General features: G+C 44.8%; 1 protein-coding gene across 1 annotated transcript in view; it reads right to left on the bottom strand.

Moving 5' to 3' along the window:
- The window catches only part of efnb3b (ephrin-B3b), an 89,741-nt gene that overhangs the window by 59,725 nt on the left and 13,245 nt on the right, over positions 1–16,771 (bottom strand). The gene's annotated exons all lie outside the window — the stretch shown is intronic.

Raw genomic sequence — 16,771 nt, 5'->3', positions numbered from 1 at the left:
TCACCGAGACCCAATCGAGGCACTGACCGACCTGTAAAAGTCGCCTATCTCTCAAGCATTAACTCTATAAAAACAGGCTCAGTTTCAGCTTTACGATTGCTTGAGAAAATCTAACAGGTTATAAAACGGTTTGTTTGGTTTAAGAAACTGGAGATTATTCTCATCCCATAAAGAAAGGCGCAATTTCCCCCCAAGTGTTTCGTTTCTCTCTGAAAATGAACTCGATGACTAACCAGCAACCGTAAAGCCACAGACAGGTTTTTTTGGGGGGTCCAAAAGCTTTCGAACTGTTCCACAAAGAAACCTAACCATCCCTGTGGGTGATCATGTGAGCCTAAAATCATACTCTACTCCTTTTTTTTACTTCCTTCCTCAGATATTCTCCATCTTCTTGGCTTTTTTCTGTCTCCGCCCTGCTAAACTGTCTCAAACCACCATTTCTTCCCGCTCCTATATCTCTTTTCCTCTCACCTCCCCTCCCCACTTCCCCTTTCTCTTCCATTTTCAGCGTATACTCCGGATGATTTGCAGCAGTCTGGATTGGTCCCATTAAGGTGGTCTAGTGGAGGTGTGCGGTGACAGAGTGCTGCGGGCCCTGACAGCTCTGTGTGCGCGCACACGAGTGTATCAGAAAGAGAGAAAAAGAGTGTGAGAGAGGAAGCGATCGCGAGTGCCCCTATAGTCCACAAATGGATACACCTACGCCTACCCCTCGACGAGGCTGGAGAGTACCCTTGAGACACGCACACACCGACACTACAGAAGCTGATACTTCCCAGTGAAGTCTTGTTGTGTTTAAGTGTAAAGCTTATGACGATATCTACACACACATATACGTGGACAGCAGCAGCTGCAGGTGGAGCAGTCTTTGAGCTTCAGCTCTTTCACTCCATCCACCTCACTAATTTAATTAGGTCAATCGGTGCTCTGGAGGAATGAAGGTTATAATGCATGCAGTGGCTCTCATTCACATTCTCTGCGCTTCGCACACACAGAGAAAGAGAAGCACGCACCACGACCTGCCACAATCGCCCAAATTTCCAAACTCCAGGGAAAACATGACATAAATTGGCCCATGGGCAAGTGCGGGTTTGTACTATAAAGGTGGGTGAAAAAGGGGTAAGGGTCTCAGGAAACAGGGCAGGGCAGCTCACAGCCCGGCATAGACGCCAGGTGTTGTTCTGAACGTCCACTTACTTGTTTGACTTATTTGTGGGGTTTTTAACAAATATGGACGCCATAGTAAGAAGTGTTTTGCTAGTAATAGCATACATGCTTGCACAGCGACAGTTAAGACAGGATGTACTCAGCATGTGTCATTTACTATTATAAGACTCATAATGAGAACAACAGGAAACAGGTGGGGGTGAAAGGCAGTTAATATAGATTTCTGAGTAATTGTAGAAGATCACCAAAAAAGGAATCGTGTCTAGCTAACAGTAAGTGATGCGTGTTATGTTATCTGCTTATGCATGAAGGGGCGTGGACCCTGACATATAAAACTGTGTATCAAAGTGCTTCCTCTTTGAGATCTACCGGACTGCGCTTTGGGTGGTGTCGTGTGGATCTACCACATATATGTGCTTAATAAATAATTGTTGTTGACTGGACCTGCTCTGAGTATTGTTTTTTTATTCTCAGCACATCATAAAAGAATCTGGACACCTGCATGCGTGTGTGTGTGTGTATGTGTCTGAGCGCATCCACATGCACTCATGCATGTAGCCATTCTCCCGAGGGTCCCTTCTCCCCATCTGTGACCTGTGAGGCCACTCTTCTGTGTGTGCGTGCCTCTGTGTGCCTGTGTGTGTGTGTCGAGGTTCGACTTTACTCCAAAGAGGCCACAGGGTGCAGGGAGTCTGAAACTTTAGCTAAAGGCGACTCAACTTAAGCTCAGTCAGGCCATAGTGTCAGGAGTGCATGGTAATCCATAGGGGCCCCCGAGGGGCCACCAAGCATGCAAAGCCTCATGGGACATATCCCCCTCACCCCCACCCCCAAGTCTTTTCTTCACAGAACGAGCAAAGGAATGGAAATAATGCATGTGCCCAACTCAATAGTAGTATATTTCATTTACACAGGACTGGTTTTTTTAGGTTTGGATTAATACATTTGGAGTCCCCAGGTTTTGTACTGTAACATAATGAGTGAAAAAAAAAAAAAAGAAAAGAAAAAAAAAGCCGAAATCCGATCTTTTGATTTGATTTGGCAGAGCGTTGACTTCCTGGAGTTTTGTTGTCACTGAGAGATTGTGAGGCTGTCAGCAGAGACCCTGAAAAACCCATGGCCCAGATCAAGAAGTCATCTGGTTACCTCTTGTAAAACCACAGTGTGACATTTTGACATTTCAGTTTCACAATTTGGCATAAAATCTTAAAATAATAGAAATAAGGTCAAGGGAAGTAGTTATGGTATGTAGACTCTAATATTCTAAAGGAGTGCCCCAAGGATATGTGTGTTTGTTGTGTGCACCCCAAAGGGGCCTTGTGTATCTGCAGCAGCGCTTAATCCACCATTGGAAATGGGAACCTGGCTTCCAGTCGGTTTTCCCCAAAGGCTACGAGCAGCGCTACCCCAACTCCCAGATTCTCAGCTACTCCAACTCCACTGGAACGCATCTTGAAGCGATTTGGGGCTCAAACCCTTCTGTTGCTCCCTCTCTCTCTCTCTTTTTTCACCCTCATCCTTGGCTCTCCTAACCTCGCCATCATTCCCTCCCCCCGTTCTCAGCTGAAGGAAGATTTAAGGGCTTAGGGGAAAGCGCTGGAGCGGCAGTCCCGGCTCGACCCAGGGGTTGTAGAGCCCCGCGGTAAAATCAACAGTTAGCCTGCTGCAAGAGGCGAGACTCTGAGCAGTCAGGGAGGGATGAAAGTAGGACAGGCATGGGCGTAGGGATAGCTGATGACTGGCTGAATTGCAAACAGACGCACATAAGTGCAAGAAGATGCGCACACATGCCCGCACACCAACTGAAAGAGAAAGCCTCCAGGTCATCAAAAAAAAAATTTAAAAAAAAATACCATTCACTGCCGTCGGGATATTGAAGACTGTTATGCCAATATTTCAGTGCTGATAGCTCTGCGAGAGTGTGTGTGTGTGTGTGTGTGTGTGTGTGTGTGTCAGTGGCTGCATGTGGGCGTGTGCTTGAGCACGTCCGTGTGCGTACCTCGCCACTTCTCCTCCTCTTTACTTTCTAAAGAGTGGCTTTTTCAAAAAGTCACCCGGGTATTTTCAAGGGGCCTGTCTAATTCATGCGGGTGAAGTGTTTTAAAAGTTCCATTCCCCGTTTACCTGCGGGGCCCGAAAAACACACACAACAGAGGTGTTGAAACCGTCACCTCCCCTCCTTCTCCCTCCACTTTTATCACAACTTCTATCCTTTTGTCCTTCACTTTCCCCCCCATCCCTCCACACCTGCCTCCTCCTTCACTTTCTTTCCATCTTTTTTCTTATCCCTCGTTCTCTTCTTTGCTCCTTCGCTTCCCACCCTCCCCTCCTGCCTCCCGTTTTTACCTCCTCCATCCCTCATCCTCTCTCTCTCTCTCTGCCTCTCATAGTGTTTGAAGCAGAGTGTTTGTCTCTGGGGCTGGATGATTGACAGCTGAGAGAGAGCCAGGCAGCTCTCTGGTGACAGATAAGGACTTTGGCTCTATTACTCACTGGGTCCCACAGACACACACACACATACAAACTCTCACCCATCCTTCCCGCGCACACACGGATTCACTTACTCTCTTGCAAGCGTACACACACACACACACACACACACACACAGAAACACACACTCCCAGTCCCATGCTGCTCCCACAGTTCAGCGGGGAGCAGACAAACCTATTTGCATTAGGAAGCAGCGTGTAAAATAAATAAAGAATCGGATGAATCGAGGAATAAATAGACAGGAGGCACGGCTGGGGATGAGTATGACTGATTTGCAGAGTGTGTGTGTGTGTGTGTGTGAGAGGGAGAGAGAGAGTGTGTGTGCTCTCTTTTTCAACCTCTGGGCTCCCGAGTGGGGAGAGCGGCAGTGCAGCAAAAAAGAAACACCCTGCACACCCTGTTGAACACACACACACACAAACACACAGTCAAATATAAATGAAAAGATTCTACAAAGCCTGAATCATTATGGTAATGAAAAATGAAAGGGGTCTAAAAATACTGTTTTATTTCTCCCTTTGTTTTGTGGGAACTCCAGAGAGACCACTGGCTGACAATGAAAAGGAGAAGAGTGAGAAGGAAAAAGAGTTTTGGGGGTTTTTTTTGCTTTTCTATGCACATCTCCCTGCACAGCCACCCAAATCTCTGGATTGCAACACTCTGCTTTAGCTTCAAAGACAAAAATTGGATTGAGTGCAACTGGTTCAAATTGAGTACATGTTTATGTTCTTGGCAACCAAAAAAAAGAGGGAGAGAGAAGCCTTAGCGACTTGTTGATTGACAGCTAAAAGTGGTAAGATGGTGAGAAAAGGAGAGCAGCCGGTGCATAAACAGGTGCAAAATCAGAGAAGAGGAAAGGAGAGAGGGGGGAAAACAGAACGGGAACAGGAAAAGAAGAGCAAACATGGAATTAGACAAGAGAAGCAGAGAGCTCGAACTTACATAAGTTTGCGCAAGATTGAAAAATGGAGGGGGGGTGAAAATCTAGCAAGGAGATAGGATGGATGAAAAGGAAAAGACGCGTGCTGGGCTACAGGTGTGTGAGTCGAGGAGACGGTGGTTGAGTAAAACGATGGGAAAGATGAGGAATAATTAGGCCGACCCCCAGCAGAGAAGTGTGGCAGGTGAGAGGACGAATGGCAGGGCGGGGGGGAAAGATGGATGGAAGAGTTGAAGGCGGTGACGGGCGACATAGGAGAGGGGGGAAAGGCGAAGAAGAAAGGAAAGGGTTAAGGCATGACTAAAGAGGTGGCAGGCTCAGCGTGAGAGAAAGAAGGAAGAAAGGAAAAGGAGGACAGAGGTTTAAAAGCGAGAGGAGGAAAAAGAGGAGAAAGAAGAGGAGGAGGAGGTGACAGAGACAGACGCTTGAGCATGAAAATGGCCTTTGTCATCCCTTCTCAAGCGCAGAGCTGGGAGACAAAGGAAGCGTGAGCGCGAGTCGCTTTTTCCAGCATCTCTTAGATGACAATAGCTATTTGTCTCCTCATCAGAGAAAGGAGAGAGAAGAAAGTGCAGAACATACTGTTCTTCATGTCTGTTTCTCCTCATTCGCTTCTTATCGCCGGCCTCCTTACTCTCGCTTTTTCCCCCCCTCCCTCCCAGCCTCCCTTCCTTCCCCAACACATTTCTTTCTCCGGCGCACAGACACGCAAACACCCTCAAACGCCGTTTCCCTCGGATCTTATATCGCTCTAACTCTCACCCTCCCCCCTTTATTTGAGGTTGGAGGTTAAGGGTCATGCTTGAGTGCTGATGGTGCATGCAGCCAGACAAAGCAGATTAACACGCACACATACGGGGCGAGCTGTGGTATGTCACCCCTCTGGGAAGCTGGGGAACAAGCCTCCCCTCTCATTGGGTGACATAGTATCATATGTTGCCGGTTGCACCAATGGGAGGTCAAAACCCTGATTGTCCTTGCGGTCAGTGGTCATCCACCTCTCGCCTGTCAGGTTTGTATTCATTGCAAACAAATTGCACAAGGATACTTTGGTTCGTCGTGCGTTTTTCCCAGACAGACATGTTTACTGAATTGCACAACTCTTGTCCTTCACTGAAGATCAACTTGCTTCTGCTTCTAAACTTAGCAATAATCTGAAGTATGTCGTCTAAGAAAGTGTTTGATCTACTCGTCTAAAACGCTTCCTCTCTGGTGACAAATTTAGAGGTTACATTAGTTGTTTCTCCTCACCAACCTGTGATCTCCTCCGCACGAGGATAGTTTCTGTTGACGTGAGGAATCAGTGTTGTTCCTCAGAAATGTTCTGATGTGTTATTAGTTCATTTGCAAACATCTTTTTTTCCTTTCTTTTTTTATTGTTGACTATTGAGACAAATTAGTCGCTGTTCTGAGGCTTTTGATCGTAGCAAAACCCAGTTGTCAAGCAAAAGTAGATGTTCAAATTTCCATTTCTGGATATTTCAAGGACTTCTGGTCCACATGGGCTTAAAAACTAGGCTATTTTTTTTGTCCTTCAGTTACTGTTTGAGGTTGTTGTGGAAACTCCACAAATCCCCCATGCAATCTGAATCAGATACAGTAATTTCTGTCTGCATTAGTGCAGAAAAAATCTTATTGTCTCAAAGGCTGAACATCTGCCAGTGCACCAAAAGCAAATTCAGCTCCTTTCCAGGGGTAATAAACTACTTTTCCATGAGTTGGTATATGTTTGAAATCAACAAAAATGACTTGATTTGGAGGAAATAATTCAAACAAGCTGATCTGTATTGGAAACAGCGTGGAATATTTCTGCAGCACTGGCAAATTTTAAAGAATTGACTGCAGACACAAAAGGATTTGATGGAGAGGTTTTTGCAAACAAAACAATTGTCTACTCAAAAAAAAAGAAAGAAAAAGTAAAACACCAGATCAATTTTGATGTCCTTCATTTCAGTGTTGATCTGAGTGTGAGGTCCTCCTTCTGATCTGGCATCAGTGGTCAGCTCTGCCAGTGTGTTTAGAAGTGTTAAATGCCCCCCTGACCTGCTGCAGTCTGTTATTAGGCCTACCCACTGCCAGGCCTGCTAACTCATACTGGCATCAGTGCCCACGCCTGGCAGCGCACACAAATCGGTCAGATACACAAACTCACATGTGCAAACACTTAGAAGCAAACATGTTTCCCGCACACGCAGGCACACAAACCTGACGGGCACTCAGCAGAGGGTGAATAGCCAGTGATCCTCCTCCTCCTCCTTCCGCCTTATCAGTGAGTCGCGTTCCGCCTTAGCCATGCATACTGTACAGTCATTAATCATGATTCTCATTAATTATCTATGCACCCGGCTGGCTAATTAACACATCAGCTCAAGCAGAACTAATGCTGCATGCTAGTTCACCTCCCACTCTCACCCAACACTCCCAAACACACACACACATATATGTATATATACAGACACACCCGATAAACAGTACTACTCTGCTTTAGTTTGTGTCCACTGCAAGGAGGAGACAGGACACACAAGAAAGCTTTAATCTGACAGCACGGTTCGGGGCGAGGAGGAGGGCATCAACATGAACCACCAGCTGCAGATTAAAGGAACATTTTTGTTAATTATGCTGAGGCTCTCACGTTTAATGTCTGATGTTGTGATTTAAATTTCTGGTAATGCTCTTCTTGTCTTTTTAGCGGTCTGTTGCAGTCCACTTACACATTTGCCAGTTTTGCATTGGTTAGAAGTGTAAAAGATGTGTCGATGGCACACGGACTGGGCTCAAATCTGATTAAATTTGGTTCAACATAAAGCTTTGGTGGAGACAAAGATCTGCATTAGGAGCAGCTATAAATTCAAATACAAATGCAAAGACATGCAAATTTTAGGCTCTGGGTTCACCAAGCTCACCGTGATGAGACATGGAAATAAGTTGCATGCAGACATTCAGTTACTATTTATTATTTGAAAGTGCTGGATGGATGAATTCAGTTGCCCTTGTTTTTGTTTGGTTTTTAACTTTTTTTGCTTAGTCTGTATTAACCTGACAAATTCTGTCTATGCCTACAACATCTAGCCAAAAATCTCAACCATCTCACTATCGCAAACTTTTTGACCAATTAGTAGATTGTGGCATCTATGTGACAGCTACGATTTAACCCCAACAGCAGATTCTGGTCTAAATCTCAGTTGCAAACATCCAGAAATGAATAACCAGAAACTGAATTTGTCACAAAATGTAAGTGAGGCTCAAGCACATTAGAGTTTGAATCAAAAGGTCAACTTCTCTTTAAATACACTGAAGAGTTTCTGCCTAATTTGTAGTCCAAAACCCAAATATATGCAGTTTATCATCTAAAATAAAAAAACAAACAGATCCTTTTAGATTAAAGATTACAGTTACACTCTGTAAATGAAAACAATGTCGATACCTAATTTAAAGCAGTGCATTTAACTGCTTAATTTGCATAACTTCCTGAAGCTTAACTACATATACTGTCTCACTTAAATATTAAGTAGTATAGTTATTGGTATTTTCATTGTCTGCAGAACACTACTGTATTGCAAATACTACCAGTTCAAATCCACAATTTAGTAGTATTGTGATCTTGCTTCAGTTATTTTGTGTTTAGACTTTGTGATGTTCAAAAGTTGATAAAATCCCTGTTCCTCTAAAAAAGTGCGGTGTATGGGGCACACACACGCTGTGTCCTGCAAACTCTTAATATAGCTCAACAGGAAAGGTACATTTTATAAATTTTATATACTAAAATAAAATCTAATAAAAAAGGTGCAACTGGAGTGCATTTACCCTCAAATCACGTAGCAATCATTTACTGTGGCACCCTATTTTGAGACAATGTAACTTCTCAAATTCAACAGTGCATAAAGTCTTGCTGTATGCTCAGAGACACACTGTGAAGCAAAAATAAATACTGAAATGTCTCAGAATTGATCTAATACCTGCTCAATTTTCCTCCATAAATAATAAATGGTTAATTTACCACTAAAGCACAAATAAGATCTCAGTGGGGAGAAGGCTGCATAGCACACAAAACAGCAGAAAGTGAAACTTTTGCAGTCTTGACCTTGTAGTTAAGTTAAAGTTTTAACCACCTGACGATTTTTGTTTTTGGCGCGTTTCTTCTCGTTAAGGATACGCGGAAGCATAAAGAGATAACAAGCAGACAGATTGATTCAAACCAACTTCATTGAGCGTACAGGAGAAGTGCCACATCCCGCTGGGATATCTGGCCACTCCATGTGGCTTTATATGCTGGTCCAGCTTTCACAGTATTTCCTCCCTTTAATCTCCCATGAGGCCTTGGGCAAGAGTGAGATATGTGCCTGGGGGTAAAATGGAGGGTAATTCACACTCAGACATGGAATTATAATGTTTCCATGCATGAAGCCTCTGAATAATTTACAGCATTCAATGGCTTAGCATTACTCATCCCTGCGTGCACACACACACACACACAGGTCTCCAACTGCCCAGGCTGTGGCACAGATTTAGTCGTCGCCCTCGCCTCACCGATCTCTCACTGGTGCATCACTAAATACAGCCCCCTCATCTCATTCTTTCTGACAGGCTGTGCAGCATATAATTATGTCCCCCCTGAAACCAGGGCAGTAATCTCACACACTTGTCTGGCCATTATTACGCCGGGCTCTGGCTCCGCTCTGCCCACACCTCGTGCCTTCTCTCAGCCTCTCTCTCTCATCTGCAGCTTGTTCTTTTCAGCTCGCCTCTGATTTCTCTATCTCCACTTCTTCATATCGCCCTTCTCTTTTCCTCCCTCTATGGGCCAAAAAAGCCTGAATGAGAGACAGAATGAGAAAAGGAACGAGGCGCTCTGACATTAACGAGATTGCTCGTTAAGAAAGGGAGTAGGGGGGGTGTAGAAGGAGAGCGGATGGGAGGTGGAAAATGGAGTGGCTATAATTGGGAGGTTTTTGAAAAGAAGAGAAAGAAAAAGACAGAATTAGGTTTCTGTCCAGGGGCCTGTCTGTGTGCGTGCGTGTTAGTGTGTGTGTGGGGGGGAGCAGATACGTAGGGGACTAAATATAAGGTGAGAGAATGACTTGTTGGATTTCTCAAGAGGTGCTAAAGGTCACACACACCTATCAATCAGGTTCATACAAAGAGCCCGGCCTGCTCCCCTCCATCCCCTCTCTCCCAGTTTCCCCCCTCCATCTCTATACCGAGACAAAGAAACACTTTACAGTAACAGGCTTCTGGAGACTATTTCCTCTCTGCGCTCGTAGCTGCTGCACTGTCAGCAGGCCCATTACAGAAATGCATTCCATTGGCATTTCACTTCTTGTCGGGCAGGGAGGCTAGAAAGGCTGCTTCACAACACCAGACACATCCCTGCAGAGACAGCTTGGTTTATAGCAACATAAAGAAGCGTCAAGATCTCTCTGCATGTGGGTAAAAATATTTACTCTCCCTTCAAAACATTAAGCCTCCAGGAGTCGTGCACAGTGCATTTATATGTTCTCTCTTCAAGGCCCTGGACTCCTCTCCAAACTTTTCCAGCTCATAATACTTGCTAATCAATTCACGGAAACCGATATCCCGATGTCTGAATGAGCGAGACCACCTCGAATGAGTCTGTGTGTGGCGGAAAGCATGTTTTTTTTTGTTTTTTTTGGATTTCTTAATGTGCAAAATACATGCCAACAAATGCGGGCATGTGCACGTGTATGCTCGTGTAAGTCAGTGTAATCCCTCGCTATGGGACGCCCTCTCTTCTTCCTGTGCCAGATGAGGAGATATTCTGCCAAATCCGACGGGCGAGTGGGCTGCCAACCGCAAACATACACTCGCAACCGCACGGCAAAATCATACACTGGCATGCGACGCACGCATATGGGACACGAAGAGTTTCTGTATGTCTTGTGCATGTGCGTGTCGGGTGTGTGTGCTGAGATACAAACACACACTGTTCCCGGGTGTGGGCAGGTTTATTCTCATCTGTAGGTCTGGAGGAGATGTAGGGGGGGCGATCGCAAAGAGGTAAATGGAGGAACTCCGAAATAAATAAAGAAGAAGAAGAAGATGATAATAAAAATGTGAATTAATACATTTTTAGATCAAGGGAACAATATGAGGAAATTAGGCCCATAGTCATGATGGCGGAGGAATAAAGGCAGGCCAAGTTGGTGCTGTGAAACAGTAAACTCCACGGCTTATACAGCTGGATGGATTATCTATACCTCTGTTTCTCCCCCCTCCTGTTTCAATCTCTCCATTGTGCACCACTATAGAGCTTTATGGAGGCAGCGGGGTGTGTGAATGTGTGTTGGAGGGAGGGGGCTGAAATTCCTACTCTTTCTCCAGCTAAATTAATAATATGAGGCTCTCTATCCCTCTCAGTCTGCTTTATCCCTCTATTGCCCCCCCTCGCTGCTTTATCTCCGACTATTCCTTGATTCTATTATTCCCTTGGAGTTACAGAAGTATCTGCTGGCGTGCATGTGTATTCAAAGCAAGCTTGACAGGCTCCGCACCAAACTGAGCATGAGAAGTTTTTGTGCTGGTGAGAGACTGCAGGGTATGAAAGAGGAAAAGAGTGAGAAATGGCGAGAGGTAGATACGACAAAGGGAATGCTGAGTTGGGGGGGAGAGAGAGAAGAGCGACGTGCAAAGGCGGAGGTGTGAGATGAGACTGAACAGATCAGAGTCACAGTTTCTAATAAGGGCTATGACACATTCTCAACTTTTACCTTTTCTTCTTCTTTCCCTTTTTTATTCGTAACCCTATTTCTTCCCTCTTTCTCCCCCACCTTCCCTTTGTTCCTACATCTCTCCCCTGCCTTTGTTTTTCATGCAGACTTAAACAGGAGCAAAAAAAATAATGCGTGCATATATAACGCAGGAGAATTATTTATTTCACATGAGTGCGCAAATTAACAAGCAGCGCTCGCTCGTGTGCACAAATCCAGCTGCTTCTGTACAGGTTATTTATGGATTTTCGAGGACCTCACACCTCCTCTGACCTTTAACCTGTTGCGGTCTGTTTAAGCAAGCAGTATTTGTATTGTGGCATTTTAATTGGGCCGAAGCACGCCAAGCTGTGAGCGTGTTTCAACTCTGGCTTTCTGTAGCAGCGGATAGCTGCCCCGAGCCATATTGTTGCGGTCAAGCTGTGAAAATCCACTGAAAAAGTGAAAGCCTCTCCATTCTAACCAAATTTCAGTTTCATCATCACTTTCGTGTGTTTTTGCCAGATATAAACCTTTACTCTGTACTATAAACCGTGATTACGTTCAATGGAGTCAAATCGGACATTAGCTGGTCTTTAGCCTGCCAGTGGTAAAATGTGCAGACGAGCCGTTAGCGCAGGCTAGCAAGTGGGTGTAATGTGACCCTCACTTAAACCACATGGAACGTTTCATTTCCAGCAGCGCATTTAAAGCGCTAATGGAAATTGCCTTTAGTTTTTGTAGTCTTGGTGTTTTGAAACCAGAAACGATGCATAAATGGTGGATCCGACCGAGAAACCGAGGACGCTGCACGCCTACACGTTAGCGTTTCCATTAAAGTAGCCACGTCCTAAATCATACCCGGGATTATCTTTTACTCTACATGGAAATATGATTATGAATCTCACATTTTACTGAAGATTACTTAAAGCTGGTAGATGAGACAGACACTTCTTCACAATCAGACTTGTTTTTATAACCAGTGGAATCACACCCTGCTGACCATTAAGTGGAATTTAAGGTTCAGTGTGGGTGGTGCGTTCGCTGTCTGCTGGCATCCCGGGGATGGCCTGTCTGCCTGCAGTGAGCTCTGTTGCCAGATTGAGGCGGTGTGCTGTTGTTGGTCCGTCATCCAGCCGTGGAGAAGAGCAAAGTTTTAAAATACAAGGAGCTGAAGTGTTAAAAACAATGAAGTATCCACTGCAGTCACTGTTTGTGCTTTTTTTTTTGGCACTTCTTCTCTTGTTCGTGATGAACCCCACTGTCACTCTGTTTCCTGTTTTGGCCCACTTATCAACCAATCTCAACACGACCTACCTATAGTGTCATAGGAGTCACTGCAACAACTACTCACGAGTATGGTTGCGTAGGTTGCAAACCCCTCTGTGTAGGCAAACATGTGCACAGATGCATTAGTGTAAATACCTCATAAGACTGTGCAAACAGTCTTCTTACTGTTTTTTCACACTAAACGTTTGATAACCGCAAACCAACGGGAGGCTGAAGCAGCAGCAGGAGATACAATGTAATGCTATTTGTATTTGTCACAAGGTAGCGAGACACCTGTTTAAACCTGATTTTTTTTATTATTATTATTTGGTTTGGGTTTTTTATCTGGAGCTCCTGTGGAAGTGGCACCCCTGCTGCATTGTCAGCTCTATTTAATTGGATGTTTTTTCGACACAGTGGTGAAATCGGGCTGGAGTTGGCTCTACTCTTTGATAAAAAGGAATAAAAAAACAAGTCTACAAAACAAGATATGGACATATTCTGTGCTGTGTGATCAGAACCATTTTTATATTGTAGGGAGCAATGGTACAAGCAGAAACTGCCAAATTGAGATGTTAGGCTGCAGGCAACAGGCTCGATGGCAGCTTGTGCAAACCAGCACATGTCCAACACCTTTTTTTTTCTTCTTTTTCTACTTGCAATGCAACAAGGTGAAAAAATACCACATTCGCCCAGCAGAAATTGGGAAATTGGTTGTTTTTACTGATAAGTAGTGACTTTCGCTAGTGCACAGTATAAGTGGGCACCAGCCCAGTTCAAGCACCGCTCCTCACCCTCTTCCTCACCCATCTTTTGTCTCTCTCCTTTCTTTCAGTTCCTCTGTCAGTGGAAGTCTTTAATCAGAGCGTCAATCAAAGAACGACATGTGTAAGAGAATGAAGTTAAATCCAATATGAGATACACAAGATAACAGAGCTGTTAAAACCATCAGCTGCCTGCTAGATAACAACCCTGTCGCCTGCATTAAGTCTCCTCTCCCTGACTTTCGCTCCCTGTCGTTGTCTAATCTCTCTGTCTTAATGGCAAAATGAATGGTTGTTAAATCTCAGCTTCTCTCCATCGCTTCATCATTTCTTTTTTTTTTTCCTAAATTGAAGTCTCTTTGCATCATAGTCTCCTTCGGGGTCATTGTTGTTAACAAGAAGTCAAAATCTAGCCATGGAATAAAATCACTTTCAGATCAGCTGAAATGAGATATAAATCACGTTACAGAGAAATCAACACGGGAAAACTAAAAGTAATCTCTGTGAGGCAAAAGTTTAGGCTTAAACTGCTTTGCTAAAACCTTTAGTTTCAGAGAGGTTTTTTTCTATAGTGGAATCTGCATGATGTCAATACAGTGAGCACAGAAGCCCCGCCCACCTGCTTTTCAAACTTTCTGTTTATAACGGGCAGCCAATCAGAGTAAAAGTTAGCTCAAAGGAATGTAACCTTTAACTGCGTGAAATTTTTTTGAACTGTGATTTAAGCAAAGTTACTCTCGTGGAGTCAAAGATGGCTGCTGGAAACAAGCATGGTTACCCTGTGAAAAAAAACTAAACTTACATTAAACAGATGATACCAGGTTAAGATACCATCCTGTAATTAAATTGAATTTTTAAATTCATTTCAGTGAAATTGAGAAAGCCCTTTTGCACAGCTAGCAGAAGGACAAACCTTCATTTCTCCCATGCACCGCTGTCCCCACCCCGATCTTCATTAAAGCTGCAAGATTACTCGCAGGATTGAGGCAGATTAACCAGAAGAGATCCAGAAACTCACCATGACCCGCTGCTTGCCAAACCTCAGAGATTATCAGAGAAGCGAACAGGAGACAGTGCTTGCAAAACACAGAGCCCCTTTAAAAAAAAACAAAAAAACTAAAGGAGACAGCAGGAAATAAAACAGGACAACAGAGGTGGTCGAACCGGTTAAAAGAGGTGAGGAGTGAAAGCTCGTCTGGGCGCAGACAGCCGTTTAAACTAAACAGACATTTTTAACAGACGGGTAGATGGGGGAGATAGTCGGCGGGGAAAAGCGATGGATTAATGGAGGGTGACTGTGGGAGGAGAGGCTGTCACCACCTGCAGCAGCCGATGGAAGCGGCGCTTGGGTTTAAAACGGCACCGTTAAGGACAGAGAGATAAGATAGGACTGCGAGCCATTCATCACATTTATAGGAAAGGTGACATTTAGCCAGACGACAGCTTGGTGTGTCTATATTATGAGGGTGCACAGGCCACAAAAAACTTGTGAAAAGGTGTGAAAATGGGCTTACATGTGAATGGATTCATGTTCTTAAAGCTCATTTTTAAGTATGAAATATTTTTGCTCTTGGATGCTTGACCTGATATGACCATATTAGGGACATCCACTCTTAGTGATGTCATACAGAGCCAAGAAAAAATAAAAAAATAAAAATTCTGAAACACTTTACAGGAGGCTTAATTTAAATTTTTCTCTCATTAGGATTGAAACTTTGTTCATTTTCAGAACGATCGCCCACCAGTGACAGCACGTGCACTGATCTTTTGCAACTTTTTCCTCTGCAGTTTGTGCTGCCAAACTTGCTATTCTTGCGCAGGTGCGCACCAGACACACATCCACATAACACACTAACAAGCACCTGTCACTTGTCCAGGTGAGAAATAAAACACGGGTGGGACGAAGAGATAGAGGAAGAGTGCAAAGGGCTTTGGAGAGGAGAGAAATGGGGCTTATGGAGGACAGAGGAGGACCGGATGGAAAGCTGGTGATAAACTAAGCTTCACACAGCAAAGCAAAACGTGTGTTGGGAGAAAGGCGCACTTTGTTGTGAGAGGACACCGGACAAGCAAACTGACAGGCCGGTTTGAAGGTAGGGAACCAGAGGGGCAGGATGCAAGAGATGGCGATGGGAGAAAGAGGAATAAATGAATGAAGGGGGGGCAAAAAGGAGGAAAAAAAGAAAGGGGTGATGAGGAGGAGGAGGGACGGTCCGTGGGTTCATAATCCCCTTACAGACAGCTTTGTTGAGTGATTGACAGCCCAGCACGCCACGTTATAGAGTAAGCGCAGAGGGGGCCCGCAATGACTGGAGGGATTATCGCTCCCCTTGGCTTACAAATCCCCTCCCACACCACCTCATCACCACCTCATCACACCCCCCACCCCCCTCCCTTTCCATTGGGTCAAGTGGTACAGGCCAGTTTCTGTTGTTTCCCTGCTCTCTCTTTAATGCTCGCCCAGAAGCCTCGCTTTGTCTCACATGATTGTGTTGTTTTGCAAATAATGCTTAATGTGGTGATGGAGGGGAAGGGGGGGTACCGAGCATCACGGGGGTTTGGGGAAGAGGAGGGGGGGGTTGTACACAAACCCACGCAGGGCATGTACACAAGCGCGCATACACACCTACGCATGACGCATGCCTGACATCCACACAATCACACTTTCTGCACACAGGCAGAAACGCACGCACACACACATTTAAAAAAAAAAAACTCTCCCTCTGTTCAGCATGCAAGGGCATCATGAGGGTACAGAAGCACTTAAACGAGACCTTGAGTGAATTCTTTTGTTCTAGCTAAGTACCGCCATAATAGAGTTAGCTTGCCCGTCACAAGAGTGATTAAATTTAAGAGGAAACATAAGGAGAAAGCAAAGGTTTTGATTAAAAAGAGATAACATTAAAAATACAGTTGAAGTGCGCCACTTATGCATGATAGTGCCGATGTTTGGCTGCTCTACAGCAGCTGCATTAAGGATTTGGGAAATCAGATAATGTGTACGATTTACCAAGTGCCAGAATACACCTCATAGACTGGACGTGTTGCAATATTCAGCTGTGTACACACACTGCACAAACACACACACACACACACACACACACACACACACACATATATATATATAACGGCCACCCAGGACTAAGGCTCCAGATGGGCTAGGCCTAACTGGTACTGGTGGCTTTGCTGAAGCTCACAGAATAGGGAACCAAACACAAACACCACAGCAGCTGTGTGCGTTAGCCAGCAAAACCCAAGACCACACAGCCAGGGGGTTATCGGCGCCACGTAACCGAAATAAGGAGCCCGTACGTGTAAGCATGCGTGCACCCAAGGTACGGACACGATGACCCGCTCGGCTAAAGAGAGATTGTGGAAGAGAGAGGCTTTCGCCCCCCCCCACCACCATTGTGCACTAGCATTCTTCTGGCTTGATT

Source organism: Oreochromis niloticus, linkage group LG3 (genome assembly GCF_001858045.2).
Source record: "Oreochromis niloticus isolate F11D_XX linkage group LG3, O_niloticus_UMD_NMBU, whole genome shotgun sequence".
In the NCBI taxonomy this organism is placed as follows: Eukaryota; Metazoa; Chordata; class Actinopteri; order Cichliformes; family Cichlidae; genus Oreochromis; species Oreochromis niloticus.
This window is presented reverse-complemented; position numbering and strand designations above follow the sequence as displayed.